Raw genomic sequence first — 22,247 nt, 5'->3', positions numbered from 1 at the left:
GAATCTGTTGTATTAATGAACACAATTTTTTATTTGAAGCTTCACACAATTTTTTTTGTGGAAGTATTTGTCTTTCCTGTAATTTCTGCCTTAATCTTTCTGGAAATTCTGGGCTTCTTGCATAATAGTAACAATACATAATTTCTTTCTTATCTTCAATAGTCCGTTCTATTGTCTTTATGGCTCTTTTTTTGGCCTATCAGTTTTTGTGATTTTTGTGGACTGCTACTTCCTTCTACAACAGGGGGCCATCCTCCCCCTGGGACTGACCTAGCCCTATTGTAGGAATGTTTCTGTGTCTTAAAACTTCTACACTGTTGGTTTTTCCAGTCCTTACACCAGTGCACCTACCAGGATTGGGCCCTTTTTTATCCAGGGTCTTGTGCACCCAGCTATCTTTTTTATTTTTTAAACTACTTCTGTCCATGATACGTGCTATATAAAATACAGTCTATATATCAGTGTTGCTTTGGTGAGATTTTGTGAAAAACAGGGTCTACCTCATGAAGCTGCTCACCAAGACTTGAGGATGAATTCAGTTCCAACAATACTACTCTCCTTTGCTTGCTGACTTATCCTCTCTCCATTAGGATCCCATTCTCCATTCTGTAGTGTGATATTATATTTGAGTTTTATGACAAGAAAATCAAATTGCAATACATACACATGGACAAGTCTATAAATATAGGCACTGTACATGGATAAGAAACATTACTATAGCTGCTGCATCTTTTGTATGACTGCCAACTATATTAGTTTGTATTCATATGTCTTTGCAAAGAGATAAAGATATTAAAATACAAAGCTTAAAATATAATGGATGTTAACTTTGGAGCTGTCAAATGCTATTAACAACCCCAAACCTCTGAATATTGATTTCAGACTGGGTGGGGGGCATACCTTTCCTCTATCATTATGAACTTTTTCTACTTATGGATTTCCCCCTTCCCTTGGCAGTATAAAGGCAAAGTACATCAAAAAGTCCCTACCCCCATATATAAAGTGATCCTATTGTACTAATAATCTTGCCTACTTCCCCCCATAACCTATGTCTCTTTAATGCACTTAGCCTCAAAGTGCCCAACTGCTCCTCCAAACTTTCCTGAAACTAATTCCTATTTATAAAGTGAATAAAAAACATAGATGAAGCATTCCCATGAGTACAACATGTCAAACAGCACCTGGTCCATGGGCTAATCTGTTTTAGTTTTTCTTGTCAGAAAAGTCTAAAGACCTCAACCATTGTTATAGCTGTACCTGAAATTGCTTAACGAAAGGGTCCCCTCAGGTCTTTGAATTGATTTTCATTTGCCAGCACTTAGTCAGATCCCTCTTCCATCATTCCAGCATAAGGCAGTAACTCACACTGGAGTCTGTGTATGTATCTGGGCCAAAATATTGCCACAATACTGGTCTTCTTTGGCTCCAAAGCCACTTTCTTAGCCTTTCTACCTTCTATTCTTCCTCTCTCTCCAACTACTCATTTGATTTGAAAAAAAAGTCTAATATCTTAAAAGTTTCAAAAGTTCGCTCTGACTGCCAAAAAAAGTATTTATAGAAACAAATAAAAAAACGAGCAAACCTCTTTTTCTTTACCAACTGGCTTTAGGTCAACTGGTGCCCTAGGCAAAATGGCTCTATGGCCCCCCCCCCCACACCACCTGGTGCACCCATCCTGGTCTACCTACACCAAATAAATACTGGAAAAGCGCCCCTGCTAGAGTAGCGCCCTTGGCGTCCGCCTAGTTGGCCTATGCCTAAGGCCGGCTATGGGTGATAGAATGCATCGTCTCACATAATATAACAAAAAACATGCTATTGGGAAGTGGTGTTTTGGTATGAAGATGAAGTGACTAAAAAGAGAGATTAGCTAGCTTGGATTGTTTGAAAAAAGGTTAATTTTTAAGCTTCATTGTTCTATGAAAATGAACACATCTGAAGGCAACAGAAATTACAAAACTCTCGATCCTTAGCCTACCATAAAAGGATTCTAGTAAGCATCACACTTGCTAACAACAAACTACCTCCCTTCAACATAAGCATGTTGAAGAAAATTCCAACAACAGTGACTCAGAAGACCACATGAGGAATATTCATTCTCTTGGGCAACATCATTACTTGGCTTAATCATCTGAATATTACACTCAAGGGCAAACTAAACATGTATGATCTCGCAAAGCTTGTGCCTAATTGCATTACACCAAATATTACTGAAAATCACTCACTAATGACCATGATTATTCCAAACAGGTATAAGCGGTGTATGAGTAACATTTTCTATCCAAATGCATGAGCAACAATCATTTACCACTTTTAGCCAACACAAAATTTCAAATACACCATTCTTGTTCAAGTAGTAAGTCCAGTTTCTGCATTTATGAAATTTTAAGTCCCATCTTCTTCTCTGGCTACACAAAACTTTATTTTCCTTCTCAGTGCAGCACAGTAATAAAAGATCTACTGAAGAATAAAAAGTAGAACAAGTTCTGGTATCTGTAGAAAATTACAAGTTAGCTATCAATCAAACAGCTGTGTAAATCCTAGAGATGGAATGTCTGCACTGAATTCATACAAGTTAAATCAGCCTGTCTATGGGACAGGTATTTAAGAATTAATAGAGAACCAGTTCAGTGATGTCTTATTTGTCTTAACCACTTAACATATATTATATCAAATAGGCGGTACAATGGGTAAAGTCCCTAATATAGATGCTGCAGGTAGCACAGAAATCTTTAATTTATCATATTTTTCAAGTTTCAGCAGAAGAGGACATCAGTGAAGCAGCTCTTTAATTAATGTCGAAACTCTTAAATGATAAAACAATGATAAAAATGAAACCTTTACACTGGTCAGATACTTATGATACATAATTAAAACTCTTATTTTTTATTTTTTGGTAGGAAATTAAAAGTCATATCAAAACTTTGCTGTAATTTTCAACACATTTTACCTGTTAAATCACATCAATTTCTCCCTCTAGCATTTCTCAGATTTTGACTCCTCCCCTTGTTAGCCTGCTCTATTCTTAGCAGTTTCAACACCCTATTGACAGTAGCATGTATAGTTTTAAAGTCATGTTACTTTACTCCTTTTTATGCCTTAGTCACATTTTTGGGTGTCAGTTTCACCCTCTCTATCCTATTTCTAAATTAGTTTGATACATCCCTGTTAAAAAACAGCACTCAGCTATTTTGCTTCTTTTATAACATACCTGAATTTCCCTAATGATGCTTGCATCATTTCTAACCCTCGAGGATATTTTATCTCTCAGATTCACTGATGTTCAAATTTCAGCTTCTGTTGATGGTTTCACAAGATTAACAGTTCCTGGTGATGGTTCTACAAGATGAATAGCTAGTGTAATATCTAGGATAGTATCTTTAAGAAGCATTTCAAGGTCAGCACGTGCATATAAATAGCAAGCACGTGCTAGCTTCAGTGCCATTTTGAGAGTGCAGCCAGAGAGTGAGCATGTATGAGTGTAATAGCTAGTTTTTTTAGAAGTTTATCTAAGTTAAAGTTACTAAGCCTCAATCCTGATGTGTTTGTACATAATAAAGCTGCTTGAACAGAACCCACAAAGACTTGTCTACTTTATCCTGACTGGATGGGCAAAATGGTGTCAGAATCAAGATTCCAGAGACTGCCTTTCAGAGGTATGAGGTGCCTAGTTAATAGTGAAGGTCAACTTGAGAAACGAGCATTAAAAAGGGCCAGAAATGAATCAAGGGTAACGAAAACCTGTAAGAACGATTTATTTTATAAAAAAGATAAAATAGAGCATTACAAGGGCACAAACCTCATTATTAAACAAACGAGCAGCACAAAAGGTTTATTAATTAAATTAAATGTTTAAAATTAAGCTATTTGATAAAATGATTATCAGAAAAGGATATAAGGGGTTTGGAATTACCTCAGAATTGCAAAATGAGCATGTTTAAAACAAAATGGGCATGTTTAGAGTAAAATGAGCACAAGAAAAGTATAATGGGCACGGAAAAAGATTAAATGATCAAAACGAATATAATAAGGGCAAAAAGGGTACATTAAGCATAAGTAAAGCAAGGCAACTGCATGTTTTTTGGCAAAGTACTGTGTTTTGGCATAACTACTATTTCGCATTGTATTCAGGGCATAACTAGAGTTATTTGAAGCATCTAAAACTGTGTGCTTATTACTGTCCATGTATTCCGAAGAGTTTATTGTGGTTTCTTATACTGAGCTTCTTCTGCCCAGTGTATTTGCACAGTGGAGTTATTTTGAAATGTTTCTTACACTGATAATAGGTGATTTCTTACAGTACAGTGATTTCAAGAGTTTTACAGTGCCAAAGAGACTTATTTCACAAAGTTCAGTTATTCAGAGGCTTGTTGCACTATTGGGCATAATTTCAGATGCTGGCATGAATTTCTGGCATATGTATATGTGTGTGTGTTTATGCATACTTGCAAAAGCCTTTGCTAGTATGTGCCAATATGGCAGACAGATTTCGAAAACCATCACCATTGGTGTTTGATCAGAATGTTGCAGAAAACTGGAGAATATTTGAGCAAGAGTACAATATTTTTATACAAGCAGCTTATTCTGACAAAGATGCATGCACCAGGGCATTCATTTTGCTAAACCTAGCTGGAGTCAGAGACCATTGAAAGAGAGCATTCATTTGTGTATGCAGCAGCAGTATATGAAGGTGAAGGTGAAAACCATCATATTGTTGTACAAACTGAATCAAGCGAAGAACCTAAGTGTTTGAAGCGCAAGTTCAGGAAAATGTGTAACCCCCAGACAAATATTACATTAGGGAGGCATTTGTTTTACACAAGGGATCAAAAAGCAGGGAAAACGTTTGCAGCTTACACTACTGACCTGAGAAACAAAGGTAAGATGTGTCAGTTTTGTGACTTAAAAGATGAGTTAATAAATGACAGGCTTGTGTGTGGTATTAGTAGTGCTGCAGTGAAAAAGACTTTGCTTCATGACAGTGATTTAACACTGAGCAAAGCTATTGAGAGTTGTCAAATCCATGAAGTTACAGAAAGGCACACAAGTATGCTTGCAAGTGATAAGAGCATGGTTTCAGCAGGTTCCAGAGCAAATGTAGACAGCATGCCAAACATGGCTAGCAGAATCAGGCCTAAGCACATGGCACCTGCCACCCCTACAGGTTCCCCAGGTAAAACCTGTAGTTTCCAGCAAAGTTTCAAGAAAAGGTCATGCTTAGTGCAGTACAAGGGTGAGACAGCAAAACACAACTCCATCGTTATTGTTAACTGTTGCAGTTGTGGTGCCAGTCATGAGTCTAAAAGAGATAGATTACATTTGGTCAGCAATGCCACACGTGTAAAAAATGGAACAATTTTCAAAAGTTTTGAAAAATCAAGTAAACCTCACATAGTTATAAAGAAGGGTCACTCATAAAAGCAAATTTATCATATAGAGAGCTGCAATTCTACTTTCTACATAGATGGAGTAAAGGTTGATGCAGTAAATTTGTTGGTAAAGAATTAAGTGTTTTGTACTGTCCAGATCAATGGTAAATCCACTGAGCTTAAAGTAGACACTGACTCAAAGTGTAATGTTATGTCAGCAGACACATTTGCTAAGGTGAGAACTAATGAACAACTCAACGTGGCTAGTTGTGTGAAACTTGTTGCTTATGGAGGTGAAGAAATTCAAACCGAAGGCTCGGTAGTGCTTTCATGTTATTTGGCTAGAAACTGTTACAGCTTGTTATGCTCAGAGACAGTTTGAGCATGAATCTGGTTTCTTTTACTAAAGAAGTTCATCATATAAGCACATTTCCTAGTTCCAATTTTATTGAAGCCATTTTCTTAAGAGTATGCTGATGTTTGCGATGACCAGTTGGGCAAACTTCCAGTTGTGTATTCTATGAAGTTAGACCCAGAGGTCAGTTCAGTGGTCAAACTACCAAGAAAAGTTCTGATAGCTATGCAGAATAAAGTTAAAGCTCAGTTGGATAAAATGGTGCAGCAAGGAGTAATTTGTCCAATTACAGAACCAAATGGATGGGTGTCATCTATGGTAGCAGCCCACAAAAAACGCTCAGACGAAATCAGAATATGTATTGACCCAAGAGATTTGAACAAAGCATTAAAGAGACCACAACATCCAATGCATACAGTCAAGGAAGTCACAGCCCTAATAGCAAATGCCACTATTTTTCTGTCTTGGATGCAAAAAGTTCATTTTGACAAGTGATGCTTGATCACAAATCCTCATTATTGACTACTTTCAGTACTCCATTTGGCAGACATAGATTCCTCAGGATGCCATTTGGAATGAATTCTGCAAGTGAAGTCTTTCAGCGTGCAATGCAGCAAATTTTTTCAGGTTATCCTTGTGCCATAATAGATGATTTATTGGTTGGAGGCAATGGTGAAGCAGAGCATGACAGAAACCTTAAGAAAGTTTTAGATAGAGCACATGAAGTGAACTTAAAGCTTAACCCTCTGAAGTGCAAATTCAGATTACCAGTAGTTACATATGTAGGTCATTTATTTACTAGCACTGGCTTGCGACCAGACCTGTCTAAGCAAGCAGCCATTCTTGAGATGCCAGCACCAGATAATGTTCAGGCTCTACAATGTTTTCTTGGTATGGCTAACTATTTAGGCAAGTTTATACCAGACTTCAGTGAGTTGACAGCACCTTTGAGAGAGATGACATGCAAAAATATTATATGGTCTTGGCTGGAACAGCACCAGAGGGCATTTAAAGACCTTAAGCAGAAAATTGCCACCCCACCTACATTAAGATACTATGATGTCAATAAACCAGTAACTCTTTCCTGTGATGCTTCAGACTTTGGTCTTGGAGCAGTTATTCTTCAAGAAGGCAGACCATTAGCCTATGCATCTAGAACTCTTACCAAAACTGAAATGCAATATGCTCAAATCGAGAAAGAACTTTTTGCAACAGTATTTGCATGTTCAAAGTTTCATGATTATATCTATGGTCGAGCTATTCAGATTGAAACTGATCACCAACCTCTAGTTACTATTCTAAAGAAGCCTATGCATTCAGCTCCAGCGAGATTACAAAGAATGATGCTCAAATTGCAAAAGTACAACTTCAAAATGGTCTATACAAAAGGAATACTTCTTTATCTGGCTGGTACATTATCCAGATCACTCAGAAATACAACGCAACAGCTTCATGCAGAGAATTTTGACTTTGACATCATGGAAGTGCATAATTTTTCTACCACGAGACTTGATGAGCTGAGAGATCATAAAAAGACTGATCCTATTTTGCAAAACTCAACCACTACATTGATGTTAGATGGCCGTCAAAGCAATCTAGTGTACCACCTGAAGTGCAAACTTGTTTTCCTTACAGAAATGAGATGTTGATGGAAGATGCCATTATTTTCAAAGGTCCTAAAATTGTTGTTCCTGCTGCATTACAGCATGAATATATCCAGATTTTGCATTATGGTCACCCAGGTTCTGAATCTACCAAAAGAAAGGTAAGAGAACTAGTATTTTGGCATTCACTAGTAAAAACATTGATAAAGTACTTTCTTCTTATTCAGTATACAATCGTACTAAATCACATTTGCAAAAAGAACCACTTCAGCTAAGTCAAGTTCTTGAACTGCTTTGGTCAATGGTAGCCACTGATATATTTGACTGGAACAATCAGCATTACTTAGTGTTGGTAGACTCTTATTCGAATTGGTTTGAGATTGATTTTCTACCTAATCTAACATCTGCTGCTGTTATCAACAAGTTGAAATGTCATTTCTCAGTCCATGGTAGTCCACACAAAGTTATTTCTGACAATTGTACTCAATTTGCCAGTCAATTGTTTCAGAAATTTGCAAAAGAATGGGGCTTTGTGCATGTTACTAGCAGTCCAGAATATCCACAGTCAAATGGAATAGCTGAACGTGCAGTACAGATTGCAAAGCAATTTCTTAAGAGGTCAAAATGTGATAATTCATATGTCTTTTTGAATTTACTTAATCTCAGCAACATACCCCATGATGATATACTTGGCTTGCCTGCTCAGAGACCTCTATCTAAGCAAACCAGAACAACATTGCCTATTACTTCCTGTTTGCTGACGCCTAAAGCAAAGAACAATAGAACAATTACAGCCCAATTATTCAGAAAGCATTCTTTCCAGAAGTCCAGCTGTGATAAATTGAGCAGATTTCTTCATCCATTGATAGAAGGAGAGACAGTGAGGATAAAACGGAGAAAGGTTTCAATCGGATTGTTCAAGTAACAGGCACGTGTACTGAGCTGAGATCCTACTTCATAGAATCTGAGGGTGTGAAGTACAGGAGAAATCACAGACATCTTCTTCCTGTACCAGAAGCAATATCACAGAATTGTTACTGTGATGTTGTTGAGTCTTTCGGCTTTTCCCGGTTAGGGGTTGCCACAGCGGAACTCAGGTCCACTAATGATTGGCAGTAGATTTTTATGTGCCGAGTTGCCGGCCCTGATGCACAACCTTCAACGAAGGTATGCCCATTCACGCATGTCTCCACACAGAAGACGCTTTAGCTGAGAATCGAACAGGACAACGTCTTACTGTGAGGTGACAATGCTACCGCAGCACCACCACCGCAGTATAGCATTGTTACTGTGATACAGACTCTAAATCTCAGAGCAATCCAGACAATGTTCCTGTTGCAGAATGTGCCTTAACTTCTACTTCCATTCCTGATGATGTTCCTGATGTCCCTAAGGTTGGACATTCAGCAGAGACGGTCCTAATTGCTAGATGTAATTCTAATTTCTATGTCACATGATTTGGTCATATTTCCAGACCTAGTGTGAAATACACAGCAACCTGGACATAATTGTCTATATGTATTTAGTTTTGTATAACATTGTTACTGTGATACAGACTCTAAATCTCAGAGCAATCCAAACAATGTTCCTGTTGCCGAACGTGTCTTAACTTCTACTTCCATTCCTGATGATGTTCCTGATGTCCCTAAGGTTGGACATTCAGCAGAGACAGTCCTAATTGCTAGACGTAATTCTAATTTCTATGTCACATGATTTGGTCATATTTCCAGACCTACTGTGAAATACACAGCAACCTGGACATAATTGTCTATATGTATTTAGTTTTGTATAACATTGTTACTGTGATACAGACTCTAAATCTCAGAGCAATCCAAACAATGTTCCTGTTGCCGAACGTGTCTTAACTTCTACTTCCATTCCTGATGATGTTCCTGATGTCCCTAAGGTTGGACATTCAGCAGAGACAGTCCTAATTGCTAGACGTAATTCTAATTTCTATGTCACATGATTTGGTCATATTTCCAGACCTAGTGTGAAATACACAGCAACCTGGACATAATTGTCTATATGTATTTAGTTCTGTATAATTGCATAACATAGAGTACAACGCCCCTTTTGGAATGTACCTCACAAGACATCTGCAGCAGCTGGAAAGGCCACAGAAGTACCTCACAAAGAGGATTACTGGACTCAAACAAATGCCCTACACTGACCGCCTCAAAATACTCCAGCTTTACTCCGTAGCATATCGCCTACTCAGAGGTGATCTCTGCCTAACATATAAAGCTATGTCAAACCCAGAGCTGTTGGACATGCTACACCTAAAGAAATCCCAATCCCTCCGAGCTACATGCTCTAGGGACCTAAACCTTGTCACCACAATAAACAGGACATGCTGGAGGGATAGATTCCTGTCTCAGAGACTTCCCATACTCTGGAACAGGCTACCCATCTATGTCAAGCAAAGTTCTTCATTAGCACTCTTCAAGAAAAATCTTGATGAGTGGATGGGAAATAGGAAATACACCCCGGGATCACTTCTGTGTCTCTGCTCGACAGTGGCACAGGAAAATAACTTTTTTGGGTGGCGTAAGCCAGGGAACCTTGTTGGCTAGGCTTACGTAGGCCCTTGGGCCGATAGCCTAGTACCTACCTATGAACCTATGAACCTATAAGAATTATTTGTACCGATTGCATGTCAGTTAATGTAGTCAATATTGCATGACTTATTTCTCAAAGAGGGAGGATATAGAATAGTGTTTGTGTGTATTGCATCTTTAAGAAGCGTTTCAAGGTCGGCACGCGCATATAAATAGCAAGCATGTGCTAGCTTCAGTGCCATTTTGAGAGTGCATCAAGAGAGTCAGCATGTATGAGTGTGATAGCTAGTTTGTTTATAAGTTTATCTAAGTTAAAGTTATTAAGCCTCAATCCTGATGTGAATGTACATAATAAAGCTGGTTGAAAAGAACCCACAAAGACTCGTCTACTTTATCCTGACTGGATGATTGACAGCTGCCATATTGTTTCATAATATTTCAAAGCATAAGTACCTTAGAGTGTAGATTTAATGAAATTTAAAGGAAAATGATTATTTGTGTTTGCAGAATCAGTACCAGTTCAATATTCTGTCTATCATGTGAATACAAAGTATAAGGCAATCTACTGGTTTTGTCTTTGCAATACAGAACAAAGGAAATTGACTGAAGTCAGTGAAACATCACTTAAGACATGCTTCAATGACATAACACAATATGAACTTATGAAAACTTCCATTTCAAATGGATTCCTTGATTTCTAATGCAGACATACAGTCACAATTAACTAGTTATTAAGTGTGTGGGCTACTAATAAACTAACCCTTGTCAACATTTTAAAATTTCACATAATAAACTGTGTCACTTGTGTAACCAAAATATGTAATGTTCATGCCACTAATTTATACAAATATCCTATTTCTAGTCTTGTTTTTGCAATTTTATGACACCTACAGTATAAACATGTCAATGAACTGACATTTTAAATATACATTAGTTTTGACAGCAAATGTATGAAATATATAATTTTCATTGATTGTTTTTACACTGTGCAAAATGACAAAGAGAAGCAATAAGAACATTAGAGGACCCTTGTTATTAGCCTGATGAGTAAGGCTGTTAAAAATTAATATTGTAATCAAAATCATTTTGCGTACTTAGTCTTAATTGTAGGTTGTGTTGCGTGACCTGGTGTTACTATCCCTTTGTTTCTTGAGGAAGATAGCAGCTTATCTTATTACAAGTCAAGGAGCAGACTAATGCAATGTGCAGCCACCCAAGTTAAAAGTGTTTTTCCAAGATGTCATGATTCAGCACAAACAACATTCGACTGTTCTGAGCTGCTCTTTAAAGCAAATCTTTATTTCAGGGACTATAGATAACATATGGAGAGCAGCTCAGAAGAAGGGAATAAGACAATTTCATGTATCACTGGCTCTGCAGGTAGCAGGTAGCAGGTAGCACTCACCTTTGGTGCTGGAAGAAAAGAAGACTGTGGGTTATATTCTCACACCAAGTGCTTAGATTCATTTTCCAATAACTGACACTGCAGTGGTGGTGGGTGGCACTCCTGAGTCTGTCATTCTTTCAGATAAGATCTTAAACTGAAGTCCTGTTTGCATGAGTTGGTGGTAGCTGAGATGGATGCAAATGATCCCACAGTACTCAATGAAAACAGTAGGAAAAGTTCCCTGGTGTCCTGGTCAATTTTGCCCTAGTCAGTATGAGTACCTTCTCTAATCTCCCCTCATAAAATGCTGGTGGCCTTGTGGATTAACCTCCGCAACAAAGTGTAAAATTATGTCACGTAGTGCATTATGCCAATAATGCAACCTTTCTTCTAACATTAAATAACAAATATTGCCAATGGCTTTGTTAAATCTGCCTCACATTCAGGAAACCCATGTATCATGCAAAGTGAGTCACTGGATGAACAAATACAAAAACCACAACAGAGATGTGAGGCGAAAGCTGTCTCCAGCATTAAGGTAGAGAGGGCTGACTTCACGTCCTTGTTATTTTGAAAAATGAAAAATAAAAACACTTAAACATTACAATTTAAAGCAACTGTAATAAACAGTCCAAAACTTTAGATGTCAATTTCTCTACTATGAAGGTACTGGAGAAGCAAACTCAAACAGGATTAGTCACCAGAATAACCCAATTGAACTTCATCAGATCAGCTTTGCAAGAACAGCTTTAAACCATGGAAAACTAATACGTACATGCACATATACATACATACACACAAAGCACACATGATCATAAATCATAGTTGACAACCTCATGTATAGTAATGAGCCTAGCCTACAAGTAAAAGCTTTTTTTACAATCCAAACTGAAATAAGAAAGAGAAAGAGTGCTAGTAAAACAAAGTCCAAATAAACTGAAGTGCAGAACTAGTTATTAACTCCTAGTCTGAATACAGACAGGAACAAGGTGTCACAAAACTCCTTTCACTAAAGGCTATTTAGCACCATGCTGACAACCAGACCCTTCAGCCCAATTCTCCAAATGTCAGATTATTGAAAAGTTGATCTGATGAAGCCCATTTGATGGACGAAAGCACTTATCATAAATTAAATCTCAGTTATTCTGGTGACTAAGCCTGTTTGAGTTTGTTTCTTCAGTACCTTCATAGAGGAGGGATTGATGTTTTAGACCGTTTATTACTGTTGAGAAATATTTAAACATTTAAGTGTTTTTATTTTTCATGTTTCACAAATAACAAGGAAGTGAAGTCAGTCCTCCAGCTTAATACTGGGGACAGCTATCTCCTCACATGTATGTTGTGTTTTTTCTTCAAACATTACAAACATTACCATTGCAATTAACTTCTTAGCCAAGGAAACAAGAAAATAAGTAGCTGCTCTTTTTTTAACAGAAAACATGCTTTGGTTAGTGACATTCAGATATGACATGGGTGGTTTTACATCTCAGCAACAATGCAGTAAAAGGCAAATGATTCAATGAAGTAGATTAACATTCTTATTTTCCTACCTGGTATGTGCAGAATGATGGGCTGCTCTTAAGGATATGTGAACTATGAGGTCAGTTAGGTTGCCATTCTTAATAGGGGTGCATTTGTTTGGTATATGTATGTATGTATGTATGTATGTATGTATGTGTGTGTGTATGTGTGTATGCATTTATTTATTTATTTTTGCATAGAGAAACATCCACATTCATCAAGCAGTTACAGCTATGCATAGCAGAAGCTGCAGCACTTCAGCTGCTGAGGCATAGTGCAGCAACATCCCACCTCTCGTCTTCGTTCTGCTGTTTTCTAAATTAACATGATCAGGATCTCATTACAAAGAATGCATGCCCTGTCCCCCACTCCTACCTATAGTGAGGTATACCCCCTTTCTTCAGTAGTGAAAGTTCAGTTAGAAAGACTCATTGGCGTGTGGCCTGCCTTTTGCTGTGTGTAGCTGGGTGATTACTTAAATGAAGGCATCATCGATGGTGGGTGTTGCTTTGACTGGTGACTTTTCTTTCTGTTTCAAGTTAATTCTTGGCAGTTTTGGTGAGCTGGGAGCCATTCCATTAACAAATAACTTTTATTTTTGTTATTAGTAAGTGCTGGCTGCTGCCCTGGTTCAATTTCCAGTGTTGTTGAATTGACTAGTCTGAAGAGAGGAGAAGGGTAATGAAGATGTCTAGACATGAAAGTTGCATAAGTATTGTTTGCTTTTATTCTTGAAACACATTTTCATGAGGCATAGAATGGCAAATGGAAATGAACCTGGACTTTAAATCTTATGTACAGGGGATGTGGGGTGTAGGTGGTGGTAAGCTGATTAAAAATTTACTTAGTTTGAATCAACCATAACTTTTGAGATGACACTTCTACTGCATGTTTTTCCATGTACTAGTATGTTCATAGTTGTTTCAGCACTTTGAGAATGATTGTTCTATTCATCAAAGAACTAGAACCAAACCTCGGGAAATACTGCTGTGGGGCATAGTAACAGACTGCAGGACCAAGTACAAAGTAAAAACACTGCACAGCCAAAATCTTCTTGTAGCTTACTGTCGCAGGATAAAACACAAAATGTCAAACACGAACCGGGCAATATGTTTAGAATGTGATAGCTTTATTAAAACTATGTAAAAATAACAAACTGAGCACTTTCCTCCCTCAGTGTTAATGAGACTTCATCAGAGTTGAAAACTTGAAAGTATTAATTCCTCCTATATATAACAAAAACTCATACCTTAAGGTGCATCCACACCTGTTCCAGTCATTGCATGTTTAAAGTGATACACATATCCTAATCTCCAAGCATAACAGGTTTACAAGACTGTCCGCATGTAATAAACAATCATAATTCATAAAAAACAATAGTAAAGCAGTGGACAAGTAAAAATAATGTATGATGACAGAATTGTTCTAGTTGTTTATTTTCATGTACAAACCTGTCCACACCCAAAGTAATCAAAAACAGCCCACAATGTGGCTATCTAAAAATTAATAAATTTCATTTTTATCCAAAAACAGCAAATGAATCCCAATAAGTTGAACAGAAAGTAAATTCATACATGGATATGTTCCATACTAATTCTCCTGACCATACAACAACATTTTCTTTAGAGTATGAGTTTGTAAATGACCTGGTGCTTCCTTCCATTTTGAATTGGTAGAGGTAACACTGGAAAAACCTGCTGTTGACCTGCTTCCAAATTTATTTTCCGTCTCACTACCGCCATTACAGTTGAATTATTAGTTGCGAGCTGCAAGGGACTTCCATCGGTGTTGAATACTCTGATGCTACTTGGTTTGGTGAGAGAACACTCCCACCTATTTCATGATTTGTTGTTCCGCCTTCCTCAACGAGGGCATTGGTTGTCTCTTCTGACCATGTTCTCTCCTCCTCCCTCATTCTCTCCTGTTGCTCAATGGAAGGTAGATGCCCTCTTTGTTGCTGATAGGTCATCTGCGATATACCTGCTTGCCCATTTATTGATTTTACCTGTCATGAATTTTGATTGGCAATTGACTGCTTGGCTTGTTCTGCCGGCTTCGGCCATGTAAATACATGCTGGTTAGTGAAATCGGCAAGATCTCTAGCCAGTTTCTTTTTCTTTTGTTCTACCAATCTATTCTCATATTCAGTGTATTCACATCCAGGAGTGGATTGTCCTGGTTCATTAGCAAATTCAGGAGCCTTCTCTCTACATTTATGCCATTAATGCCATCCCCTCCATTCACTATGTTTGTCACAGTGCCTTCCGCCATCCTTAGAGGTAAAAATCCAAAAACAGCAAACGAAACCCAATAAGTTGAACAAAGTAAAAAATCCCAAGCATAAAAACCAACAAAGAAGGTCACTGGAATAACAGGCAGAACTGCAGCAAAAATGAAGTAAAATCTCTTATTTATTGTTATAAAACAGTAAGCGCTTTCACAATGGTAACCATTGCTTCATCAGACAACCTCTTACCAACTAACAACATATAAATACTTTAATTCATTTCAAATGAACCAATCACAACTCACACAAATCACTCACTAATAAATTACCATGGTTACATATAATTAAAGCCTCAAGTTAAAAGAGAAATAAAAAATCCAAAGTTATCCTGAATGCATATGTATACATACAGTGAACCTTTTTCGCTATATGTTTCATTTCAACTTCCTGGACTTCAGAGCTGGTTTCACCGGAACTGAATCATTTCAACCCATTCCCCTGTGTGCTTCTAGTCTTAGGATCCAATGTACATCCATACCTTCTGTGGCATTAACTATATCCCCCATTCTAATGTTTGCACTTTGCACATGTAAGACCTGAAATATAAAAGTATGTTCAGCTCCTTTCTCTAAAGTATGCTTGGCAAGGGCACTATACATAAACCCCTTCCTGGTACAGTATAAGTGATCCCTTATACGTTCCCTAAGGTGATGATTCTTCTTACCTACATAGAATTGGAAACATACTTTGCAATGAGCTGCATATATTACATTGCTGGTGTTACAGTCCGTTGAATTTCTAAGCTCCCATAGACGTCCAGTCTCTGGGTGCTTAAAAAATCTGGACTCATCTATGTCAGCACAGTATGCACAGTGCCCACACCTGCGTGTACCCTTGACCACATTTTCTATCATTCTAACTTTCCTTGGGTAACATAGCTGTTGTTTCAGGTTCATCTTGTTTTTAAATACAAACTGTGGTTGCAGACCTACTATATTTGCAGTATGCTCGTCTACCAATAACACATGCCAATTTTGTTGGATAATATATTCAAACCTTCCTATGTCCTTAGTATAGTGCAGGGCCATGGGTGTCTGTGTTAATCTTTTATTCCTATTACATATATTCCCTACTATTACTCTATCTGAGTAGTAGGGTTTACCCTTGCTCTCTCTTTCCTTTGATACTTTATAGTACACGTTATTAATCTCTTGTTCACTGTACCCCCTGCTCAGAAATCCTGTTTTAAGATTACTAAGTTCACTAACATACAGCTTTTCTTGACAGCAAAGCCGTGGTACTCTCAGGGCCTGTCCTCTGATGATATTAGGAAAGACACTTTGGTTATGCATGCTTTCTCTATGTAGGAAAGTTGGTCTATAACACTCTTTTCTATGCAATTTAGTGAACCACCCATCACCTTCTCTATATACAGTTACATCTAAAAAATCTACGCTTTGTGAAGAAAAATTTATAGTAAATTTAAGAAAATTACTAGTGGTATTAATATATGAGTACGTAGACTTTAATTGTTCTTCAGTTCCTTTCCAAAAAAATAAAAAGATCATCCACAAAATGCCTATAAAAGGCTATCTGGGGATTATCCAATATATTTTCACATTCCCAGTTCCCCATAACCAAGTTTGCATATGCATTGGCACAACTTGTGCCCATTGCAACACCTGACAGTTGTTTATAACATTTCTCACTGAACATAAAAATATTGTATTGGAGTACTATTTCTAAGAGCATGCAAAGAAAGTCTACCTTTGCTGCAGAAAACTTTTGTTGTCTCATGAGCACTGATTTTACCATGCTGATTCCCTGATCATTTGGTATACCCGTGAACAAAGAGACCACATCTAGTGTTATTAACATTCCACTGTTATTTGCTCCAATGCCTTCTACTGCCCTATACAGGTCTACCAGAAATTGCTCTGTATCTTTCAAGACATATGCACAATCATTTAATACTGTCTTCAGTTCACTGTCTAGGTAGATGGAAATGGGTTCTATTAACCACCCTGCCCCCGCCACTATTGGTCTAAATTTAGGGGTAAATGGATCCTTGTGAATTTTAGGGAGACCATGTATTTGAGGAATAAGTGGGTTCTCAACAACAAAAAAATGAAACAGTTCCTTCTTCAACAGTCCCATACACATGCTATCATGTAATATGTTCACTCATATCATAAACAATGTCTGTAGATACAACTTCATAAACATTCAGATCTGACAACATTTCTTGCATGTTTCTATAATAAAAATCAGAGATCAATACTACTATTGGTCCCTCCTTATCGGCTGGACATATAACTATATTATCATTGTGTTGCAGTTTATACAAAGTCTTATATTCACTAGCAGTTAAATTAAACTTCTGTTCACTTAAATAACAACCTTCATTGCTGTAGATGGCATTTTCACAGGCTTTTAAAAAAGTTTCAACATTATATGGCAATACAGGTACAAAAACACTATTTTTCTTCAATTGAGCACTTCTTATTTCATTTACATTACCAAACTGTAATTTGAGTGCTACATTCATGTAAACATTCTTAAACATAACATTTCACTTGTGTCCATCTTTGCTTAAGGGATAAAAGTCAAACCTTTATTAAGTAATGATATCTCTGCTGTAGTCAATTCATAGTTGAATATGTTCCATACTAATTCTCCTAACCATACTCCCACATTTTCTTTAGAGTATGAGTTTGTAACTGACCTGGTGCTTCCTTCCATTTTGAAATGGTAGAGGTAACACTGGACAAACCTGCTGTTGACCTGCTTCCAAATTTATTTTCCATCTCACTACCGGCATTACAGTTGAATTATTAGTTGCGAGCTGCAAGGGACTTCCATCAGTGTTGAATACTCTGATGCTACTTGGTTTGGTGAGAGAACACTCCCACCTATTACATGATTCGTTGTTCCACCTTCCTTAACGAGGGCATTGGTTGTCTTTTCAGACCATGTTCTCTCCTCCTCCCTCATTCTCTCCTGTCACTCAATGGAAGGTAGATGCCCTCTTTATTGCTGATAGGTCATCTGTGATATACCTGCTTGCCCATTTATTGTTTTCACCTGTCATGAATTTTGATTGGCAATTGACTGCTCGGCTTGTTCTGCCGGCTTCGGCCATGTAAACACATGCTGGTTAGTGAAATCGGCAAGATCTCTAGCCAGTTTCTTTTTCTTTTGTTCTACCAATCTATTCTCATATTCAGTGTATTCACATCCAGGAGTGGATTGTCCTGGTTCATTAGCAAATTCAGGAGCCTTCTCTACATTTATGCCATTAACGCCATCCCCTCCATTCACTATGTTTGTCACAGTGCCTTCCGCCATCCTTAGAGGTAAAAATCTAAAAACAGCAAATGAATCCCAATAAGTTGAATAGAGTAAAAAATCCCAAGCATAAAAAACAACAAAGAAGGTCACTGGAATAACAGGCAGAACTGCAGCAAAAAATGAAGTAAAATTTCTTATTTATTGTTATAAAACGGTAAGCGCTTTCGCAATGGTAACCATTGCTTCATCAGACAACCTCTTACCAACTAACAACATATAAATACTTTAATTCATTTCAAATGAACCAATCACAACTCACACAAATCACTCACTAATAAATTACCATGGTTACATATAATTAAAGCCTCAAGTTAAAAGAAAAATAGGTTCATAGGTTCATAGGTTCATACTAGGCTATCTGCCCTAGGGCATTTTTAAGCCTAGCCAGAGTGTGTTTGGCTTTCGCCACCCATTTTAAATTAATTTTGCTATGCCCTTTTTCAAGGTTAGTATACTGTGCCTCTGTCTAACAGTGACACAGAAGTGATACCCGGGGTAAACCTACGATCTCCCATCCACTCATCAAGATTCCCCTTGAAGAGAGTCAATGAGGGACTCTGCCCAATCTGGACTGGGATTTTATTCCAGAGTGAAGGGAGCCTCTGAGTTATGAATCTGTCCCTCCAGCATGTCCTATTTATTTCAGTGCTGAGGTTCAAGTCTCTCGAGCGCGTGGCTCGATGGGATTTGGATTTTCTGAGGTGCAGCATGTCCATTAATTCCGGGTTGGACATTGCTTTATACGTCAGGCACAGATCGCCTCTGAGCAGGCAGTATGCCACTGAGTAGAGCTGCAGTTTCTTTAACTGGGCAGCATATGGCATCTGTTTGAGCCCTTTGATCCTCTTCGTGAGGTACTTTTGGGGTCTTTCCAGTTGCTGCAGGTGTCTGGTAAGGTACATCCCAAAAGGGGCATTGTACTCAATTATGGGCCTGATGAGGGATGAGTAAAGAGGCACAATGACCTCCCCTGATCTAGATGTGAATCCCTTCATGATTAGGTGGGCTATATAAAATGTTTTTCTAACCACTTTGGCCACGTGGTTGTCAAATGAGAGATTGCTATCAACTTGGGTCCCCAGGTCCCTAATTACTTCTTCTGTACTTAATGGATTACCACCTATGTGGTAATTTGTGGGCACTTTGTTTTTGCCAAAGGGGATAACTATACACTTTTTGAAATAAAAAAATACAAAGTTATCCTGAATGCATATGTATACATATAGTGAACCTTTTTCACTATATGTTTCATTTCAACTTCCTGGACTTCAGAGCTGGTTTCACCAGAACTGAATCATTTAATCCCATTCCCCTGTGTGCTCCTAGTTTTAGGATCCAATGTACGTCCATACTTTCTGCGGCATTAACTATATCCCCCATTCTAATGTTTGAACTCTGCACATGTAAGACCTGAAATATAAAAGTATGTTCAGCGCCTGTCTCTAAAGTATGCTTGGCAAGGGCACTATACATAAACCCCTTCCTGGTACAGTATAAGTGATCCCTTATACGTTCCCTAAGGTGATGATTCTTCTTACCTACATAGAATTGGAAACATACTTTGCAATGAGCTGCATATATTGCATTGCTGGTGTTACAGTCTGTTGAATTTCTAAGCTCCCATAGACGTCCAGTCTCTTGGTTGCTTAAAAAATCTGGACTCATCTATGTCAGCACAGTATGCACAGTGCCCACACCTGCGTGTACCCTTGACCACATTTTCGATCATTCTAACTTTCCTTGGGTAACATAGCTGTTGTTTCAGGTTCCTCTTGTTTTTAAATACAAACTGTGGTTGCAGACCTACTATATTTGCAGTATGCTCATCTACCAATAACACATGCCAATTTTTTTGGATAATATATTCAAACCTTCCTATGTCCTTAGTATAGTGCAGGGCCATGGGTGTCTGTGTTAATCTTTTATTCCTATTACATATATTCCCTACTACTACTCTATCTGAGTAGTAGGGTTTACCCTTGCTCTCTCTTTCCTTTGATACTTTATAGTACACATTATTAATCTCTTGTTCACTGTACCCCCTGCTCAGAAAACCTGTTTTAAGATTACTAAGTTCACTAACATACAGCTTTTCTTGACAGCAAAGCCGTGGTACTCTCAGGGCCTGTCCTCTGATGATATTAGGAAAGACACTTTGGTTATGCATGCTTTCTCTATGTAGGAAAGTTGGTCTATAACACTCTTTTCTATGCAATTTAGTGAACCACCCATCACCTTCTCTATATACAGTTACATCTAAAAAATCTACGCTTTGTGAAGAAAAATTTTTAGTAAATTTAAGAAAATTACTAGTGTTATTAATATGTGAGTACGTAGACTTTAATTGTTCTTCAGTTCCTTTTCAGAAAAATAAAAAGATCATCCACAAAATGCCTATAAAAGGCTATCTGGAGAGTATCCAATATATTTTCACAATCCCAGTTCCCCATAACCAAGTTTGCATATGCATTGGCACAACTCGTGTCCATTGCAACACCTGACAGTTGTTTATAACATTTCTCACTGAACATAAAAATATTGTATTGGAGTACTATTTCTAAGAGCATGCAAAGAAAGTCTACCTTTGCTGCAGAAAACTTTCCTTGTCTCATGAGCACTGATTTTACCATGCTGATTCCCTGATCATTTGGTATACTCGTGAACAAAGAGACCACATCTAGTGTTATTAACATTCCACTGTTATTTGCTCCAATGCCTTCTACTGCCCTATACAGGTCTACCAGAAATTGCTCTGTATCTTTCAAGACATATGCACAATCATTTAATACTGTCTTCAGTTCACTGTCTAGGTAGGTGGAAATGGGTTTTGTTAACCACCCTACCCCGCCACTATTGGTCTAAATTTAGGGTTAAATGGATCCTTGTGAATTTTAGGGAGACCATGTATTTGAGGAATAAGTGGGTTCTCAATAACAAAAAAAATGAAACAGTTTCTTCTTCAACAGTCCCATACACATGCTTTCATGTAATATGTTCACTCATATCATAAACAATGTCTGTAGATACAACTTCATAAACATTCAGATCTGACAACATTTCTTGCATGTTTCTATAATAAAAATCAGATCAATACTACTATTGGTCCCCCCTTATCGGCTGGACATATAACTATATTATTATTGTGTTGCAGTTTATACAAAGTCTTATATTCACTAGCAGTTAAATTAAACTTCTGTTCACTTAAATAACAACCTTCATTGCTGTAGATGGCATTTTCACAGGCTTTTAAAAAAGTTTCAACATTATATGACAATACAGGTACAAAAACACTATTTTTCTTCAACTGAGCACTTCTTATTTCATTTACATTACCAAACTGTAATTTGAGTGCTACATTCATGTAAACATTCTTAAACATAACATTTCACTTGTGTCCATCTTTGCTTAAGGGATAAAAGTCAAACCTTTATTAAGTAATGATATCTCTGCTGTAGTCAATTCATAGTTGAATATGTTCCATACTAATTCTCCTAACCATACTCCTACATTTTCTTTAGCGTATGAGTTTGTAACTGACCTGATGCTTCCTTCCATTTTGAAATGGTAGAGGTAACACTGGACAAACCTGCTGTTGACCTGCTTCCAAATTTATTTTCCATCTCACTACTGGCATTACAGTTGAATTATTAGTTGCGAGCTGCAAGGGACTTCCATCGGTGTTGAATACTCTGATGCTACTTGGTTTGGTGAGAGAACACTCCCACCTATTACATGATTCGTTGTTCCACCTTCCTCAACGAGGGCATTGGTTGTCTCTTCAGACTATGTTCTCTCCTTCTCCCTCATTCTCTCCTGTCACTCAATGGAAGGTAGATGCCCTCTTTATTGCTGATAGGTCATCTGTGATATAC

This window comes from Protopterus annectens, chromosome 3.part1, assembly GCF_019279795.1.
Source record: "Protopterus annectens isolate FY-2018-M chromosome 3.part1, PAN1.0, whole genome shotgun sequence".
Lineage (NCBI taxonomy): Eukaryota > Metazoa > Chordata > Ceratodontiformes > Protopteridae > Protopterus > Protopterus annectens.
This window is presented reverse-complemented; position numbering follows the sequence as displayed.